General features: G+C 46.8%; 1 protein-coding gene across 1 annotated transcript in view; it reads left to right on the top strand.

The window, feature by feature from the left end:
- Window positions 1-18,424, top strand: part of RAD21L1 (RAD21 cohesin complex component like 1) — a 1,165,932-nt gene that overhangs the window by 86,076 nt on the left and 1,061,432 nt on the right. The window lies entirely within an intron of this gene.

Here is an 18,424-nt window from a genome sequence, read left to right as displayed (position 1 = left end):
CACGCAGCCGCCGCCTCCAGCGCCTTATCGTCGTTTCGTCTGCACGCCAACTGATAACGCAGCGCACTTTCACTGGTGGCCCATTTAAGAAATTTGCTCTTACATCTTTTACTGGTGGGACCCACTGACGCTTTCCAACGTTTCGTAATTTCTCGTTTTGCTAATAGAAGTCCGATATCTATAAACTTGCTCGTAATCTTATTCTTGGACGTGTGGGGGAACCAGTGTAGTATACTAATGGCCATATCGAACTCTAGTCGCCTCTCTGTCACCTCATTCAGGGTATCCCCAACCTCCTTCCAGTAAAGTCCCATCGCTGGACAAGACCACAGCATATGATCTAATTCCACCCCCACACTCGTACATCTGGGACATGCTGCCTCCTCTACTTTAAAATATTTCTGGATCTTCCCAGGTGTCAAATATGCTCTATGGAGGATATAGAAGTGCACTAGTTGAAACCTTGCGTAAAATGTAAATTGATACTTGTATAGCGCACTACTCACCCGCAAGGGTCTCAAGGCGCTTGTATGAATACCGCTGTGGAACCCATCCTGGCTTTCCCTGTGAGTTGTCTACTCCTGGGCACCCCCAAGGTGGAGGCCAGGCATCCTTAGCGTTGTGGGGGCCGTTGTGGAGATTAAGCAAGCTATTGCCCAGAGTTGCAGAGTGAGACTCCATGATTGGAATAGGCACCGAGGCGAGAATTATCAGGTCCGTGGAAATTTGAGCCCAAGACCCTCCGAGGCGGGGAATTGAACCCTGGTCCCGGGCTAGACCTCTGCATCAGGGTCTGCCGCTCTAACCATTGAGCCACACTTCTCCACGTTCCGCGTGCTCTTCCAGGCTCGCCGCACTATCTGCGCCCAAGCCGTCTCAGGGATATCTTTACCTAGGTCAGTTTCCCACTTTCCCTTCAATACAGCCTGGGGCAGCAGGTTTTCATGAAGCATCCTAGAATAGAGGCACATGACCGCCTTGAAGGTTCCTGCCGCCATCATGGTGTACTGGCAGGCCATCGACGTCTTAGGCTCCAGCAGCCCCTCCCTCTAGTGTGCCTGAATCGCTCTAGTAAGCGCTGCGTGTAGCAAGAAACCTCCCCTCGGTAAATCAAATCTCTCCTGGAGAGTCTGGTAGGGTAGCAGAGCCCCGTCTTCATATAGATCTCCTACCACTTGCAGTCCTGTTTCTTCCCAGAGTTGTAATTGCGACCAATCTCCGCCGTACGGTAATGCCGTCAGCATCCCAATCTGTATCTTGGGCGCATACGGATGTAGCACCCCCGCCCTGCGTTGAGAACGATTCCAACAGAGTTTGAACGTTGTCTCCTCTGTGAGAAGGCCCGTTGGGTCTAGTTTCTGCTGCAAAGCAATATATGAAAGGACGTGGCGCGGTGTTCCCTCTCTCTATGGGAGACTCCTCATGTTTATTATTTGATATGTTTTTACCTGAAAGACTATGAAAATAGTTACAGAATATACATATTGTTCTTTGAGCCACGCCTTTGACCCCGCTTCCACACTCACGGAGCCGCCCCACTGCACTCAGGATCACAGTTCCCATACTTTGTTTAGTGAACATCAACCACTGGGTTACAGAGGGCAATATGTCCCAAACAAAGCCATAACTTCAAAACGGTGCCACGTATTACTCCACCTTTCACATTTGATGGCCAGGTGGTAGTTAAGGTTAAGCTAGTATCTTAACAAATCTACTTATCATCTTGAGTTTTTGTGTTGTAGCCAGTGACTAACCTTCAACATTAACCGAAGCGTTTCCAGTGAATTTAGTTTTGTAGTTTTTGTTTGAGAACCAAATCCCTTAGTTGCAATGGAACGAGGCTCAATTTAGAAGAATATTCTTTGCCAGGAATTAACTTTAATGGCTCCAAGGATGCCACAATATCGAGTCACAAAGTATACTGCAACAATATCAACTGCAGGAATTCGACTATCAATATACTATCTAGGTAAGTATGTAAAGGTAGATGTAGTTTTACTATTCTTACCTGCACATCTACGTACTTGGACAATGTGTGTATGAGTGTGTTTGAGAAAGGCTTACGGAAGCCAAAATGAGTCAGTGTTTGGAAATGCTGCTAATAAATGTAATTAACTAATTGTCTGGAGTGCCCGCTTTTCTTCAGAGTACCGAGGGTGAGGAAAAAAATTAAATATATATATATATATATATATATATATATATACATACACATATATATAATAATATATATACATATATATATATATATAATATATATATATATATATATATATATATATATATATATATATATATATATATATATATATATAAAATCTTCTAAGCATATAGATGTGCACTTAAGAATGCTAGATTACATGTCCTTAACTTGATGATATATCGATGGTCCATATCCTGCACTCGATATATTTGCAAGACAATATTAAAATCTCAATATTGTGGTATATATATCCTCAGGGAGTAATGAGCCTTAATGGGCCCTGACAGTAATAAACATCAATAATTGCACCAAGCATACATACATCTGAATTGCTTTAACTAATTAGAAGCTTTTAGGTCCCCAGGTAGAAATAACCATTAATGGCATCTTGCAGTCGGTATCAACGGGCTAAGTATGTAAGACATCTTGGCCATTAATAAGCAGAAATAGACACATAGACTAAGGAGCTTTAATATCCTGCGCAATAACGGCCTCTGGCAGTGGGTAACAATGGCTCCAGTCATTATTAAGCTCTAATGGGCATTAATGACTCCTGCGTACAATACTCAAGCTATAATTATGCATTTATAATATAATGACTAATTAATAACATAAGGTGATTTACCGTCAGCATACCAAAAACCTGCCCATCAATATGACACTATGATTAAAATAAGAGAAGTACACATAACAAAAAACACTTGTGCAAGTAGCAATTACATCAACTTCTTACCCATAAATTTGTTTAACATTTTTTTTATTCATTTTGGTTACACTGGTAGTGCATCTTCCAGAAATGTGAACAGGAGCAAATCTTGCCTCTTACTCACCCCATTCCCAGTGGGACCCTGCAACTGTATCCATATGTCAATTGAAAATAATGGCCGAGACGAGTTCTGAGTCAAGAATTAGGACACAATTTCAGAAGTGTGGGTGGTGGTGGAGTGGGAGTCAACGCCGTATACCTTAACAAGGCCGTGACAACTTGTTAGGGTGGGCGCATGTCTTGTGTCTTGAGTTCTCCCAGTCCTCAGTACATGCAGCGTGGTTACCCAGAGTCACTTCTGGAGCATCCACGTACCAGCTCCTCGAGGGGTCTATCATCGCTTTGGAGGTTTCAAGAGTGTTTGAGGACCGCTCTGTCCCACTTGCCAGCTGTTGGTAGCCGTCACAAGCCACATTTCTCCTCTCTGTGCAGAGCTAGTTCCACCAACTTAATAACTGAATCACGCACAGCCTCACATGCAGAGCAACACAGCCTCACGTGCAGAGCAACATACACTCACAGCCTCCCATGCAGAGCAACACACACTCACAGCCTCCCATGCAGAGCAACACACACTCACAGCCTCACATACAGAGCAACATACACTCACAGCCTCCCATGCAGAGCAACACACACTCACAGCCTCCCATGCAGAGCAACACACACTCACAGCCTCCCATGCAGAGCAACACACACTCACAGCCTCACATACAGAGCAACATACACTCACAGCCTCCCATGCAGAGCAACACACACTCACAGCCTCCCATGCAGAGCAACACACACTCACAGCCTCACATGCAGAGCAACATACACTCACAGCCTCCCATGCAGAGCACACACACTCACAGCCTCACATCCAGAGCAATATACACTCACAGGGTCACATGCAGAGCAACACACACTCACAGCCTCACATGCAGAGCGGCATACACTCACAGCCTCCCATGCAGAGCGGCATACACTTCACAGCCTCACATGCAGAGCAACACACACTCACAGCCTCACATGCAGAGCAACACACTCACACAGCCTCACATGCAGAGCAACACACACTCACACAGCCTCACATGCAGAGCAATATACACTCACAGTCTCACATGCAGAGCAATATATACTCACAGCCTCACATGCAGAGCAACATACACTCACACAGCCTCACATGCAGAGCAATATACACTCACAGTCTCACATGCAGAGCAATATACACTCACAGTCTCACATGCAGAGCAACACATACTCACAGTCTCCCATGCAGAGCAACATACACTCAAAGCCTCCCATGTAGAGCAACATACTCACAGCCTCCCATGCAGAGCAACATGCACTCACAGCCTCACATGCAGAGCAACATACACTCACAGCCTCCCATGCAGAGCAACACACACTCACAGCCTCCCATGCAGAGCAACACACTCACAGCCTCCCATGCAGAGCAACATACACTCACAGCCTCCCATGCAGAGCAACACACACTCACAGCCTCCCATGCAGAGCAACATACACTCACAGCCTAACATGCAGAGCGGCATACACTCACAGCTTCACATGCAGAGCGGCATACACTCACAGCCTCCCATGCAGAACAACACACACTCACAGCCTCACATGCAGAGCAATATACACTCACAGCCTCACATGCAGAGCAACATGCACTCACAGCCTCACATCCAGAGCAACATACACTCACACAGCCTCACATGTAGAGCAACATACACCCAGTCTCACATACAGAGCAACATACACTCACAGTGTCTCAATGCCATATGCTTGCCACCTTCACCTCTGATGGCTGAAGCTGGAGTTACGGCTCACCTTCTACTAGAATTGTAGTGGAACATATTCTAGCATTCTATGGACGAAATCCAGGCTGTCCAAACCATGTCATCAGAACCATTTTCACTCTAAGCAAAATATGAAATTACGATACATCCTCATAAGGAAGGATAACTTCAGATTAAAGACCAGGTTATCTTTAGGGTCTTATGTCTGTTTATTTATTTATCGAGTTTTATATAGTGCAAACTAGACCCAAAGGTATCAGAGTGCTTTACAGAGGTATCACAGCATTGATTATATAAGACGCGTGGAGTAAATAAAAATACATTGAAAGACTATATAAAAATAGAATTCAATATATGGTAGGAAATGTGGACAAATAGTTTGGATGTAGTTATGGACGGATGTTACATAACTGGGGAGAAGTGGACATAGAGTTGGCACAGCAGCAATTACATGACTTACATATGGAGAATACGAAAATAGATAGTAATATTATATAAAAGAAAAATACAGTATGCAATAGGATATTGGTTGTTATTGGGAAATGTTTTTGTTCGTAGAGCTGGAAGTCCTTTGATAGATAGCTATTTACTTCCATAAATTCCAACCCAACAATAGATAATTTCAAAACACACCTTCCAGTCAGCAGTGGTGTATCACTTGTAACGCTAGTAATGACTTGTCTGTAGACTACAAGATGAGATGTTCCTCAGTTTCAACAACATGGAAGAGCTTTGCGATCTTCTGATGATCCCAAGCTGACTATCGCAAAGTGGTGGCTTGTTAAAGTGCGAAGAATGTTCCACAGTGTTTAGGGGCTAGAATTTGGTGCCAGCTGTGTGCACAACTGGGACTTACTCAGATAGATAGTTTTGAATTGAAAAATAGAATTCTTCACTGGGTTTTGATTTATCAGTAAAGTTGTCTAAGGTTTTTAAAAATATTTATTATTGAGTACTTTATAATGTTTGTTTACACTGTTTTTCTGTGTGGCACCTTCAAGCTCAACCCGTTTCTTACATTTATGTGTGATGTCAAATAAATAATATCAAAGTGTGTGGTAATCAAGCCGAGCTCGCCATGACACTCCTATGGCTGTTTGGAGTTCTCTTTTGTCAGCCAAATCCTGATCCTCACAACAAAATATAAAATCCAAAAAGGATCACACAATTAAATTATTGTTAATGAGACAATTTATTTGTACAGAATATGTTTTTTCTATATTTGCTGTCGTTATATATAACTGAAGTCTTTCCATGGCTTCTCTTTAACATAGTGTCAATCATATTAGTTGAAGATATTAAGTCAAAAGTTAGGGAAGAAAGTGCCCGGTGAAGTTTGCTATGGTCGGCATAGACATGAAATACTCATTTGAGGTTCTCAAAATACTTGAAAAAGGCTGCATGTACACACCTTAAAGCACAAACAAAAGCTGCCCTCTTTAAAATGTTTAAGTTGTGTCTGCTATCCTAATTATTTGGCTCCTGGAAAGAAAGTTAAACTATGGCAGAGCGTCCTGTGGCACAGTCATCTGGCTTCTGGCCGAGGTCTTCAAACCTTTTTGCTCTGAGCCCCCTACCGAACATGTTTTGAAGACAGCCCCCCTTCCAAAACTTTATGGAAAGAATGGGGAGTAGGAGGTGCAGGCCTGAGCACAGGGGATGGGGACTATGAGACTATTTCAGGAGGACTTTTTCAGTATCTCATAAATCCCAATAAATGTGAGACTTTTAAAACAGCAAATACAGAAAAAACTGAAGCATATTAAAAAACTCTACTCCCATTAATTGGGGTCTTGTGAGCTCCGCACACTCCTTGGCCTGAATGCAACTGGACCTTCTACACTAATGATGGCTGCAGCCCTGAGTAGCAGGCTATCCCCTAGTCCTCTTTCATCTCTTCCCCCACCAAGCCTGGCCATCACTCCAATGTTGATACAGACTTTCTGTCCCTTTCAGAAAAAATGAGCTCTCACATGTTGCCCACCTGTTAGCAGCATGGGTGCCCTCAGCACTAGTGCTCTCCTACAGGCCTCTATAGTAAAGTAACACAGTCATAACTGTGCAGAGTGCCCTTCACACTCCTTGGTCCTGGTGCCACTGCATCTGCCTTAATAATGAGAGCTATTGCCTTCCGAAGCGGGCAGTCTCCTCTGCCCCTTGTTAAACCACCCGCCCTCCTTTCTGCGGCCCAGGCTAAGGTGCCTCCCCTCCTTCAGTGTTACCATCTCTTGGGCCATTGGTCTGATGGCCACAGCAACACTGGCACAGCAATGGTGCATTTAGCCCTAATCAGCGGCAGCTCCTCCGCAATGGCGGAAGGAGCGTCGCCCCACTCAGAGCCAGCAAATGTAAAATAAAAGGATGTTCTTGCATTGTTTTATTTTGAATTCGCCAGCTCATAGCCAGCGTTGTAGAGAGGGGCGGGCCTAGGCATGGAAGGGGGAGGAGGAGTGCTACATGCACTCCACTCCCTGGGTGCTCATGTGTGTTTGATCGGCTGTCTCAGGCCGACCAAAACACATATGCGCACTTAGGTTTCCTCCAGCCCAGCTGCATTGAGCTGCCAGGCTGGACAAACCCCACAGACTTCCTAGTCTGAGCAGGGCGTCTTTTCTGTCGGCTCAGACCAATCTCTGCGCTGCTCTGCAGCACGGGGATTGGATGTGAGTTGGGACCCAGGAAGAGGAGAGGCAGCCAACATGATGCGACGCTGGAGGCGGCTAAAAGTACTTTTAAAAAAAATCTATTATTTCTAACCCCCCCTCTTGTGTGATCCCCCATGCGACCACTCCTGCCCCACTACCCTTTATTTGTGGCAGCCGCAACTGGCGCTAATACAAGCAAGGAATATTAGCACAACAGCCCTAATAAGGGTGGGCCCTCAAACTCCTGGGCTCAAAGGCCATTGCACTTGTAGCACCAATGATACTTACTTCTCTGCCCACTCCAATGGACTATCATTCCTATGCCTGAGGCCCAAAGCAGACTGTCTGCTCCTTTGTGTAAAAAAAGGGAATAAATACCCACATATTGCCCCTTTGTTGCTTATGACCAGGGCCAATGGAGTTATGCGATTGCGCAGCTGCGGTGTTTTTGCATAATTATGGATTTGCCACAATCGCTGCATAATACATTATCTGTAGATTTTAACAAAAATAAAGGTGTTTCTAGCTCAAACGCTTCAAAAGTTACTAAATATCCAGCAACGCTTGTTGCCACGCAGTGGAAGGCCCTTTGCCAAAGTTAACTGTTCACCTTGGGCATTAACATGGTACTAATGAGGTGCAACCTATACCCAGACAGTGTTAACAAGGGTAAAAATGAAAAAAATATTAAATACTGCTACCACAAACTGTGCCACATTACGCTGCATAATTTTTCTTTCCTTGCGCATAATTTAGTCAACCCTGCTGCATAAATTGGCCCTCCCCTACTGCATAATTCCAGTGGCCCTGCTCATGACCTGTTCCCTGCAAAGCAAGGGTGATCTTAGCCCCAGTGCTAATAAAGAAAGTTTACCCCTCTCACTCCACTTTGTGCTAGTAACACATCCATAATTGGGGTGGTGGCCCCCACATCACTGCCCCAGTGCCAAAGAACCCGCTGCACTAATAGTAGTGATGGCCCTATAAAAAAGAAGGAAAAAACGCATTTCTCAACACCTTCTTAAGTGGATCTCTCTTAGCAAGTGAGGAAGCCCTGTCTGTCCATTTGTAAACGACCCCAAATAGCACTCTCTTCTCTGGGCCATCTTGTTGACACTATTTATGGATTTTGCTCCTTTCTGCTGAGTCTGCTGAGTCACTACTCTGAGACCCCAGTGGCCTGGGCGATCCTGGTTCTGAATTTTGGCCTCCTCCCTGCCACTCCTCAACTCACCTGAAAGGACATGTGCATATAAACAGAGTTCGAAGTTGGCCCGGGGTACGCGGACCAAAGTGCCCATTTGCTTTTAATGTTACAAAACTGGTCCCCACACTTACTGTTGAAAACAACCATCCCTGAATTGTGAATGGGGATTTGGAGGTCCATGTGTCCGAGAGAGTAAGGAGGTGGGTCTAAGGTGCTTTAATTTGTGAAGTCACTTGAAGCATCATCATCATGACAAGATTTATCATTTTTCAGAGGTGATGTAAAGATGCTGAGTTTTGGAAAGTGTCTTTTTAATAGACATACAAATGCATGCACTAGGTAGAGTGGTTGGCTATTACTAATACGCATTATTTGAACGCACTCGTTTTATCTCAAACACAAATAGTTAGCGTAACATCCTGAAACCTAGTCATTCGCTCATAGTGAAATTAACATACACTTGTGCTAAAATTGTGAGAAGTCCCGAATACTCAGTATTTGGTGTACAATGTTGCACTACCCTTTTTGCAATTATTTTTGTAATTTAATAGTCTCAGAAATAAAGGCATACACGGTTCAAGCTAAATGCTTACAGTTTTGAGAGTTGTGTAATGTAGTCTCATGAGCTATAGCCACTCTGGTTGGAAACACCTACACCCACCTTACTCTCTGGCCAAAATACCCAACAATCCGAAGCCAGCTCACCCCTAACGACTCCTTCCGCACACACCCCATTCACTCTCGCCGAAAACTACATGCATGCAAAACACATACAAATATAAACCATGAATAGTCACCCACAGACCCAGACCACACTCACACATCCTACTTAAATTAGATCCAATCAGTGTTATTCACTTACACACCCATAAGTCACAAATGAAATCCACACACTCAACGTGCCTCCCCAATACTCATACATAGGTCACCCAATACTACTAACACGCAACCTTCTACACCCACACCCTCACACATATTAACTAACATCCCTACATACAGAGTCACTTGGGGGCATATGTATCGAGCCCTTTTCCCATTCGCAAACGGGCCGATTTGCGAACGGGAAAAGGCCTTTTGGGATGAATCACCCCAAAAGTGTATCGCAAATTAGAGAATCACAAAATGTGAGATTCTCTATTTTGCGATTACATTTAAGGAATCGCAAATTGCGATTCCTTCAATGAAATGTATGAAGCACCTAAGTTGTGCGAATTTAGCATAAGAAATCGCAAATTACCACCAACTGATAGTTGGTGGTAATTAGCGAATTCTTTGAAAAAAGCACTTTTTTGCTTTTTTCAAAGTGCCATTTGCCACACATGCATGCTATGTGCACAACATATGCAGACATACATATTTCAGGGGTGAAACAGGGTGTCCTTTGGACACCCCGGCACCCTTGAAATTGCATTCTCAATTTCCGATTCTCAAATCGCGAATCGCAAATTGAGAATGTCTTACCATTCATTCCTATGGGCCTCCTAGCCCATATGAATGAATGGGAAGGTATTCCTTAATTGCAATTTGCAATTTGCTAATCGCAATTAAGGAATGCCAAGAAATCACAAAATATTTGGAGAATCATTTATTACATACCGTTTTGCGATACTCAAATAGCGATTCTCTAAAAATCGCTATTTGAGAATCGCAATGACGGTATTTGATACATATGCCTTAATCACAACCACAGCTAATCATCGAAATGAAAACCCTATCCCCACAACAAACTGATTCCACACAACCATGCCATGCCGGCCAGCCTTTCCACACACACTGTTAAACACAGCCAGATAATGACTGTGCCCTGGAGACATGCAATGTCGCTGATCTGCTCATGCCGGGCCGTTTCTAGGTGTTTTGCCGCCCTAGGCGAGAATTGAAAAATGCCGCCCCCTCCCTTTTACTACCATCATTCTCTCCCCCTGTCATCCAGGCTAGAAGAATTATTGCATTAGATATAAGAGAAGGTATGATACTATACTGTTTAGGCTTTGATTTACATCCGCATAACGCAGAGCTGCCATGGAAATAATTCAAGCGTCTGTAAAACTTGCTGTTACATAAAACGTTATAAAGGTGGCCAATGCCACGTGGGACACCTTCAGCTAATACAGTCTGTTGAGCCACTGCCCGATGCATTCGGTAACTTACGCCTTTTTTTTAACCCGTGTACACGTGGACTATGAATCTACAACCAGAAAGTGTCCCCCCCCCCATAAAGTAATGTTTGGATGAAGGTGTCACGCCTGGCACGATGCCACTAATCCCAACACAAGTATGGTAAATGCATCACTCAAGTGCCTCAGGCCACAGGTTGTTCTACCGAGAGCTGGTTCGTAAGTACATTGGTTGTTGCAGTTATTTCGGACTTCACAGCAGAAGTGATTGTTGCTGCATTTAGAGCAGTAACAGCCCTCAGACAATAAACAAACACTATTGTAAATCGAAATAAAATCGATTGACGTTATTTGTGTCGTCGCGTTAAATCCGCAATCGACCAGTCTACAGAAAGTATTTCCAAACGTTATGTATATTTAGCTTCGTATTTATGTCAAAATATTCTATCACCTCATATTCTGTACCATGCTGATTGGGATGTCCTTCTTCCTGTACTAAGCGTGTTTATCCTAAGAACTGACTTTTATGCTGCATGGCATTTTTGAAAGTTCAAATAATTAATGTAAAAGTAAAAAAACAAAACTTTAAATAGCTTGATGGGTCAATACACATGTTTCAGAAGGATATGAAGAAGAGCTTCCCTACAGACAGCAAGAGGTCTAGGTTTGAAGCCTAGTTTGGTCAGATTAACTCAACCTTTCATCCTCACAGGCTCGATGAAATGAGCACCAGTAATCTCGGTTACTTAAGGTGATATTTGTTAGTTGATAAAAAAATCGAGTTTGTGAAATGGTCATTTTATTTAAACATAAACACTTTTCCGTTCAGCAGCGTCATTTTATGAAGGGTGAGCAATAAAAACGCTGTAGAGTGTCAAAGGCTCGGCAGATCGATCTCTGCCGATTGACGCTCAAATGACGGGCTCTGTGAAGATCGGAAGTGTTCACTTTATTGCAACTTTAAATTCTCGGAATGCAATTTTGATACTATAATCTAGAAAGATGTCTGCAGAACAGAATAGCACCATATCAAGAGGCCAGGGACTACTGCGTCTTCACAATGATGAAAACGTGTGGCTTTTGTTCACCTTTGTATGGTGTTGTGTTTTAGAAGACAGATGCCCTGCCGCACCGTGGGCTTAAATCCGCCCAAAAAGTAGTTCCCTGCCAGGTAGGGGTAAAATGTTTCCCTCTTTTGCCGCCCTAGCCCTTTTGCCGCCCTAGGCGGCTGCCTAGTCTTGCCTAATGGTAGAAACGGCAGGAAAAGACACTGTTCCTGTCCCATGTTCTAGTCACACAAAAGATGCTTCCGAAGCTAGGACCGGGCAATTCTACAAAGAGGGGTGTGGGTGGTGTTTTTTGGCCCATCGCACTTGTCTCCGTTCGAAGTGTAAATATGTTTTTGAGGCACACACGTCACCTGAGGGAGCCGCTCCTCGAGTCCCTAGAACGCCGTCTTCTTGGCGCGCTGCCGCCTCGGCTGGCTTGAAGCAGCTGCCGGCTGGGGCCCTGGGGAGGGTGCCTCGCGCCTTCCTCACCTGCGCCCTCCCGGGTGTCAATGGTCCGTGTGTTGTGCTGCCGTATGTGCGTCACTTACTGTGTGAATTAGTTTTGTGCGTGTGTGAACCATAGCACCCCGGGGCCTCTAAGCGCCAGCAGGGGATCCTTGGTTGTGGTTGAACCACACCCCACACGACTCTCTTCTCAGTCGTTGCTGTGGCTCCACGCGGGCACAGTGCACGCGACAGGGAGCGGGGGCGTGGCTAGCATTAGTGCAGCAGGCAGCGCGCGAGACGAGGGAGCACGAGGGGCCCACTGCTCCCCAATGACGTCTCTGTCGCTACCCAACAATGGGTCGGAACAGACTATTTCTCCATTCCGGAGGGGGTAGTTAGCAATACCGCAGCAGGTGCAGTGGCACCGGGGCACAGAGGTGTGAGGGGCCCACTTCACATTAATTGGCGGCTGATTTATAATACAAACCAGAGAACTTGGGCCCAACTTCCGAGCTTGCATTAGGGCCCCTAACTCACTGGGTACGTACGACGCTGCCCACCTCACCTTTGAAGCGCCACTGAGGGAGGGGCTACTTGTGCATTGGCACCAGTGAAGGGTCGGTCATAAAGTGTGGTCTGTTTGTGCCTCCTGGAAGATTATGAGTGTGTGTGCGACCAAGAACGAATGCTTAATGGATCTCCGCAGAGAGCTCAGGCTTGTCTTTAGAGCAGACCCACCAGTTGAGCACAGAGCGACCATGGACGTCAATTCACCAACATGCCTGGGGTAGCGGAAGTGACTTCACATGCCCCTTGACCTTCACTCTCACTCACACATGCAAATGGTTATACATACACACACATACACGCACACACACACACACACACACATACACTCACACATACACTGCCTACACATATTCACACACTTACTTAAACACTCAAAACTGCAAACAAGAACACAACCTACATACATTTTACCCCTTCGCTGCGTTCGTCGGACAACGGCCGTCGCAAGCACTACCTCCGTAGTGCTGCGCACGTCCGTTGGCCGACGCGGCCCGCCCACTCCGCTAAACGGCTGCGCCGCAGCAGAATTGCCGCCGCGGTTAAGCGGCTAAAAGCATTTTTTTACTTACCTCAGCTGCCAGGGAAAGTCACATTCCAGCTAATTGTACTCCATTTTTAGGTCTCGGCTAGCGTAGGCTGTGCGTGCGCAGTCTCGCTGGCGATATTTAATGACTCTGAGTAGCGAGGGTTAAGCCCGCCCCTCTTCTCCATTGGCTGGCCTCCTGAACGGCGGCCAGCCATTGGAGAAGAGGTCTCAGTGACGTCATTCTCTCGCTGTAAGCCCCGTCCATTTCGGATTGGGGGCGTATTGTTTCAGTTTGTTCTACCCTCTTCTCCATTGGCTGGAATGGTAAACAACAAGTCAAAAACACGCCCGTTGTTTACATTCCAGCCAATGGAGAAGAGGGGAGAAAGAAAAACACGCCCCCCAGTCTGAAAAGGACGGGGCTTAGTTCTTTGTGTCCTCGCCGCGGTTTTTCTTGCCTCTGTTCCCTGGTTGTGCTCGCTTTTCTTGTTTGCTGGCCGTGCAGCTCTTCTGTGCACGGCGGACCGCTGCCCGTCTCGCTGGTTGGGTCGCGCCCATGTGTCCACGCTGGTCACGAGGTCCGTCATGTACGTCCCCTGGTCTGGCGCCTCATGTGTGCCCGTTCGCTTGGGTGAGTGCGCCTGTCCCCCATGCCCCCACATTCCATTTTGGGAGCACTCCGCCGGTTGGGCAAAGGCCTGCACCTCCCTGACTGGCTGCAGAGTTCAATCAGGGATGGCGGGGTTGCCTCGGACGGGGGAACAGTTGAGCGATGGAAGTAGTTTGCAGCCCCCGGCTGAATGAAGCCGCCTTTCAGTCCCGGTGACAGCCTGTGTGCGGGTCGACAGGCCGAACACTGGAGGGACTTTGTGTGTGGAAAAGTGGTGATTTGGGAGCCCTCCATGGTTGGCGGTGCTGGGTGGGCGCCTGCCTCAGACGTTAAGGTGCGCCTGCGCTGATCTCTGGTGCATCCCGTGGCCGGCCCGTGGTTCGAGACTCACCTCCCCCCTTTCACCGATTCACTCCCGAGCATGCTCCTGGTTTCTCAGGCGAGCCGCGATCTCCATGCCCACGCCCCTGGGTAGTGCCAAATTTGCACTGGGCCTCATAGGGATGACACGTTGCCCGTCTTTGCGGATGATCGTCCCATGTAACACGCAGAGCTAGGCCTCTCGGCGGTCTATTGTTACATTTTGTGCCGGGGCACACACTTCGCTGGCTTGCTGTTGTCCGTTTTCCTCTGGATCTTTCTGACCCGGCCGCAGGGGGGGGGGGGTGAGTCGGCTGCGCGTTGCATATTAAACAATTTAGGGAGACTCTAACATAGTGGCTCGTTTTTGGGGTTGTTCCCACCCACTATGTGGCGGCAGTAGTAGCACATCAGGCTGCACACGCTGTCTAAGTGCTATTACCAGAATTCAGCACGTAGGAGGTGAAGTTGCTCCCCCGATTCACACTCCATTTTCTGGGCGCTTTTGTTTCACAGTGGTGCCCAGCTATATGTGCTGAGCTGCTACAGTAACTTCTCGGGGAAAGGATGTGGTCCGTTGGCTAGAGTGCCGTCTAGGGTGCTGGAAACCAGAGTTCGAGCATTGGGGTCGCGTCCACATCGGGTGATTCTGGGTATATCACTTAGTCTCCCTGTGCCTGAACATGTGAGTGACCAGTGCTCATTTTAAGCTACCTTCGGGTCAAGTTCGCGCTATATAAGTCTGCAATTTGCTTTCTTTGCAGGAGCTGGACATAGTGGTCACCCGGCAGCATCTAGGGGCATTGACTAGGGGATGAGTGCCACAATGTCGATGCTTGTGCTCATGGATTTAGTTTTCCACCTTTGCGTGTACAGCCAATCCCATGCGTAGCGCATATGCTAGGAGTGAGTCGCATTGTTGAAGGGTCGACCAGTATTGGAGGACCTTTTGTTCCTCAGCCTTCCAAGCACTTTATCTTTTTCCTGATGTACCCAGTGGCTGTGGTGTCTGCACGTGGTTCTTCCGTTCCAGGCAGCATCTGCGATACGGGTCAGCAGCAGTTGTCCAGCGCTGGATGCAGCACGCAGAACGGGAGTGCTGGTAGCCGGAGGTGAGACAGTCTTTGACCCAGGAGTATAGTCCAGTCGGGTGGGGGCAGTTGGTCACAGCTTTAAACTTGGAATGGCTCGAAAGGTGCATTGCAGCTAAGAAGGCCACAAGGTGGTGTGTTTACTGTAGTGTTATGACACCACAATTACGGGAGCGGTCTTCTCCCGGGTTGCGCTGCGCCGTGACAGCAGTGACCTCTTCATGCTGTGGGTTCATCCAGGGCGCTGCAAGTTGTGTGGAAGGCGCCAAACACCTTGTTTCTGGCCCCGCAGGCACGGGCGCTGCATTGTGGGGCTCGGGCGGGACCAGAGCGTAGTTTTCGTTCGTGCCCTCTTCGCTGCTGTGGGAGCACGTGCTGTGGGGCAGTTCGCCAGTTGCATGTTGGGCATTGCGCGGTCGGTTTAGCTGGTCGGCCCATTGGCGCGTGGGGGTTTCCGGTAAGGTGTATGCGGCCCGGAACGCTTTGTTGTCTTATCAGGTTTACACTGTAGTTGTGGGTGCAGTTGTGATGACCAGGGGCGTGCCCCTCCCACACCCTGCTGACATCTGTCACTTTTTCTCCGGGTTTTCTCTGCTCATCCAGCTTGCCACGACGGAGGACTGAACGGGATGCTGGTCTCAGGGTCAGCTTCTGGGGGTACCTGCTCGTATTCCAGCCCTCGTATGTGCTGGCTGAATTCTGGATTGCGGCCCAGCTCCAGTGCTGCCTATTTGAAGTGCAACTATTTTCATTGCGAAGCCATCCTTCCTGACTTGCACAGGTATGCTGTCTCGGGGTTTAGCATATTCGGGATGCCATTAGGGAACAGCCTAGACCAGTCGGGCGGCACCCTAGTTCAAGCAACTTTTCAGTGCGTGTTTTCGACACGCCCGTACCCACATTGACCACGTTCCTCTGAGACCCCACAATTTTCAGCCTAATGATGTGGTACACCAGCCAGAGCTGCTGTCTTTGCTCGTGTTTCAGCAGTGGCTCGCAGACCTGTAATGCTGGGCAGATAACTTATTCCCCCGGTCGACGATAATTGACCGTGCGCAGGTAGTGGATGTTATAAGGTTGCTCCTTTCTTTACACCTGCTCTTCGTGTATCTCCTGACTGCGCGTTACCCCTCTAGCTTCCAGGCAGTGCGGTATTGGTCCAGCTGGCCTAGTGCGGAGACTCAGCCCAGGGTCTGTTAAGAGTATTAAAACTAGGTATAGAAGATCAGCGCTTCACTTCAAATACTTTAGAGCTAGCATGTGTGTGTGTGTGTGTGTGTGGGGCTGTGTGTGTGTGTGGGGCTCTGTGTGTGTGATGGGGGGCTCTGTGTGTGTGATGGGGGGGCTCTGTGTGTGTGTGGCGTGATGTGTGTGTGTGTGTGGGCTCTGTGTGTGTTTGGGCTCTGTGTGTGGCTCTGTGTGTGGGGTTCTGTGTGTGTGTGTGTGGCTGTGTTTGTGTGTGTGGGTGCAAATACAATAGGTCTCGCATTTGCGAGAGATTAAGCTATTACTCTCTACTACTCTCTAATGCTTACCTATTGCCATAGTAAATGACAATACCATATATTTATCAGTTTAAAAAAAAACAATAAATGAAAAAATGACATTTGCAATGCCTATAGCTCTTAGCAAAGACAAGACCATTGCAGTGTAAATGCTTGTTTATTAAACTAATAGCGAATAATGTAAAATTATTCACTATTAGTATGATTAAAAAAATTGACAAAAACTAGGTGAGTGAAGCCCCCACCGATGTCCAAAAGGACGAGGTGCTTCTGCTCCTGTCACTTATTTTGCCACTGCTGACGCTAGGGGTCGCAAAGGCAGTGCCATGCCAGGGGTCGCAGAAGCGACCCCTTAAATGACATCCATGAGAGTGACAGAGCCAAACCGCACTGCTCTTCCAATTGTTGCATCTATATTAAGTAAGTACATTTATTGTATAAGTTAATAAAAACCTTCACAAAAAGAAAACGCTCAAGACGAAAATTCATCAAAGTAAAACTACAATTTCATCATTTATGCAGACCAACAATAGAAAGGACAGTTTAGATTAACCCAGCGTTTCCTGTTCAGCTGGCTTGTGCAGTGCTCCGACGGAGTATCCATTCATCTGATGAGCTTTGGCCGGTCCTTAGTCCCAAACATGTAACATAAAAACATGAATAAAATAGAGCCTATGGGTTACATGTATATAAAAAAATAACAAGATTAGTAGCATCGTATAGCGGCTTGACGTCACATTTTATAATGGGGATGCTACAGGTCCGTTGCGTGTCAAGAGCCTAGTAGTTACCAAAATATTTTTTTCAATGTATTAAAAGGAAAGCTTTTTGTGTCAGGCTTTTTCCCCAGTAAAAGAGTGCCAATTACAGGGGATGGTGAGTCCATGTTCGAAGTTGTTTATGATGCGCCGGATCTCTTCATTTTCTCCTCTACCGCCCCCATGAATTGTACGAACTAGCATGCCAGCTGTAGGTCTCCTCCTCCAAAGCAAGCCTTCACTGCTTGTCTGCAGGTTCTTATCCTCTTGATGTTGAAAATTGATTAAAAAAACACACGTCGTTCAGAGTCCAGTCCGCGGCAGTTGCATAGTAGTGCTTCTGCTCCTGTCACTGATTTTGCCACTGCTGACGCTAGGGGTCGCAAAGGCAGTGCCATGCCAGGGGTCGCAGCAGCGACCCCTTAAATGACGTCCATGAGAGCGACAGAGCCAAATCGCGCTGCTCTTTCAAATGTTGCATCTAGGCCACAAAACAGATTGTCGGACAGGAAGGGAATTAAAGGAGAGTATATCAGGGCACAAGTCCTATAAAAAGAAGTGGGGGGCCTGACCAACTTAGGTAGTATGCAAGTGACATGGTGATGCCTGCCATCACAGCACATGACATCACGATGCGTCATATTCCGCGTGGCATCACAGTAAGTGACATCACAAGAAGTGACATTAGTTACTAAGATCTCACAAATATGTTTATCAGGAGTATCATGAGTAAATGTAAGTGCATTATGATATTTAACAAATGAGATTTGGAGTAGGGGTTGTGCC

Source organism: Lissotriton helveticus, chromosome 7 (assembly GCF_964261635.1).
Source record: "Lissotriton helveticus chromosome 7, aLisHel1.1, whole genome shotgun sequence".
Taxonomy (NCBI): Eukaryota; Metazoa; Chordata; class Amphibia; order Caudata; family Salamandridae; genus Lissotriton; species Lissotriton helveticus.
Note: the sequence above shows the minus strand (reverse complement) of the source record. Positions and strands in the feature narration are given on the sequence as shown.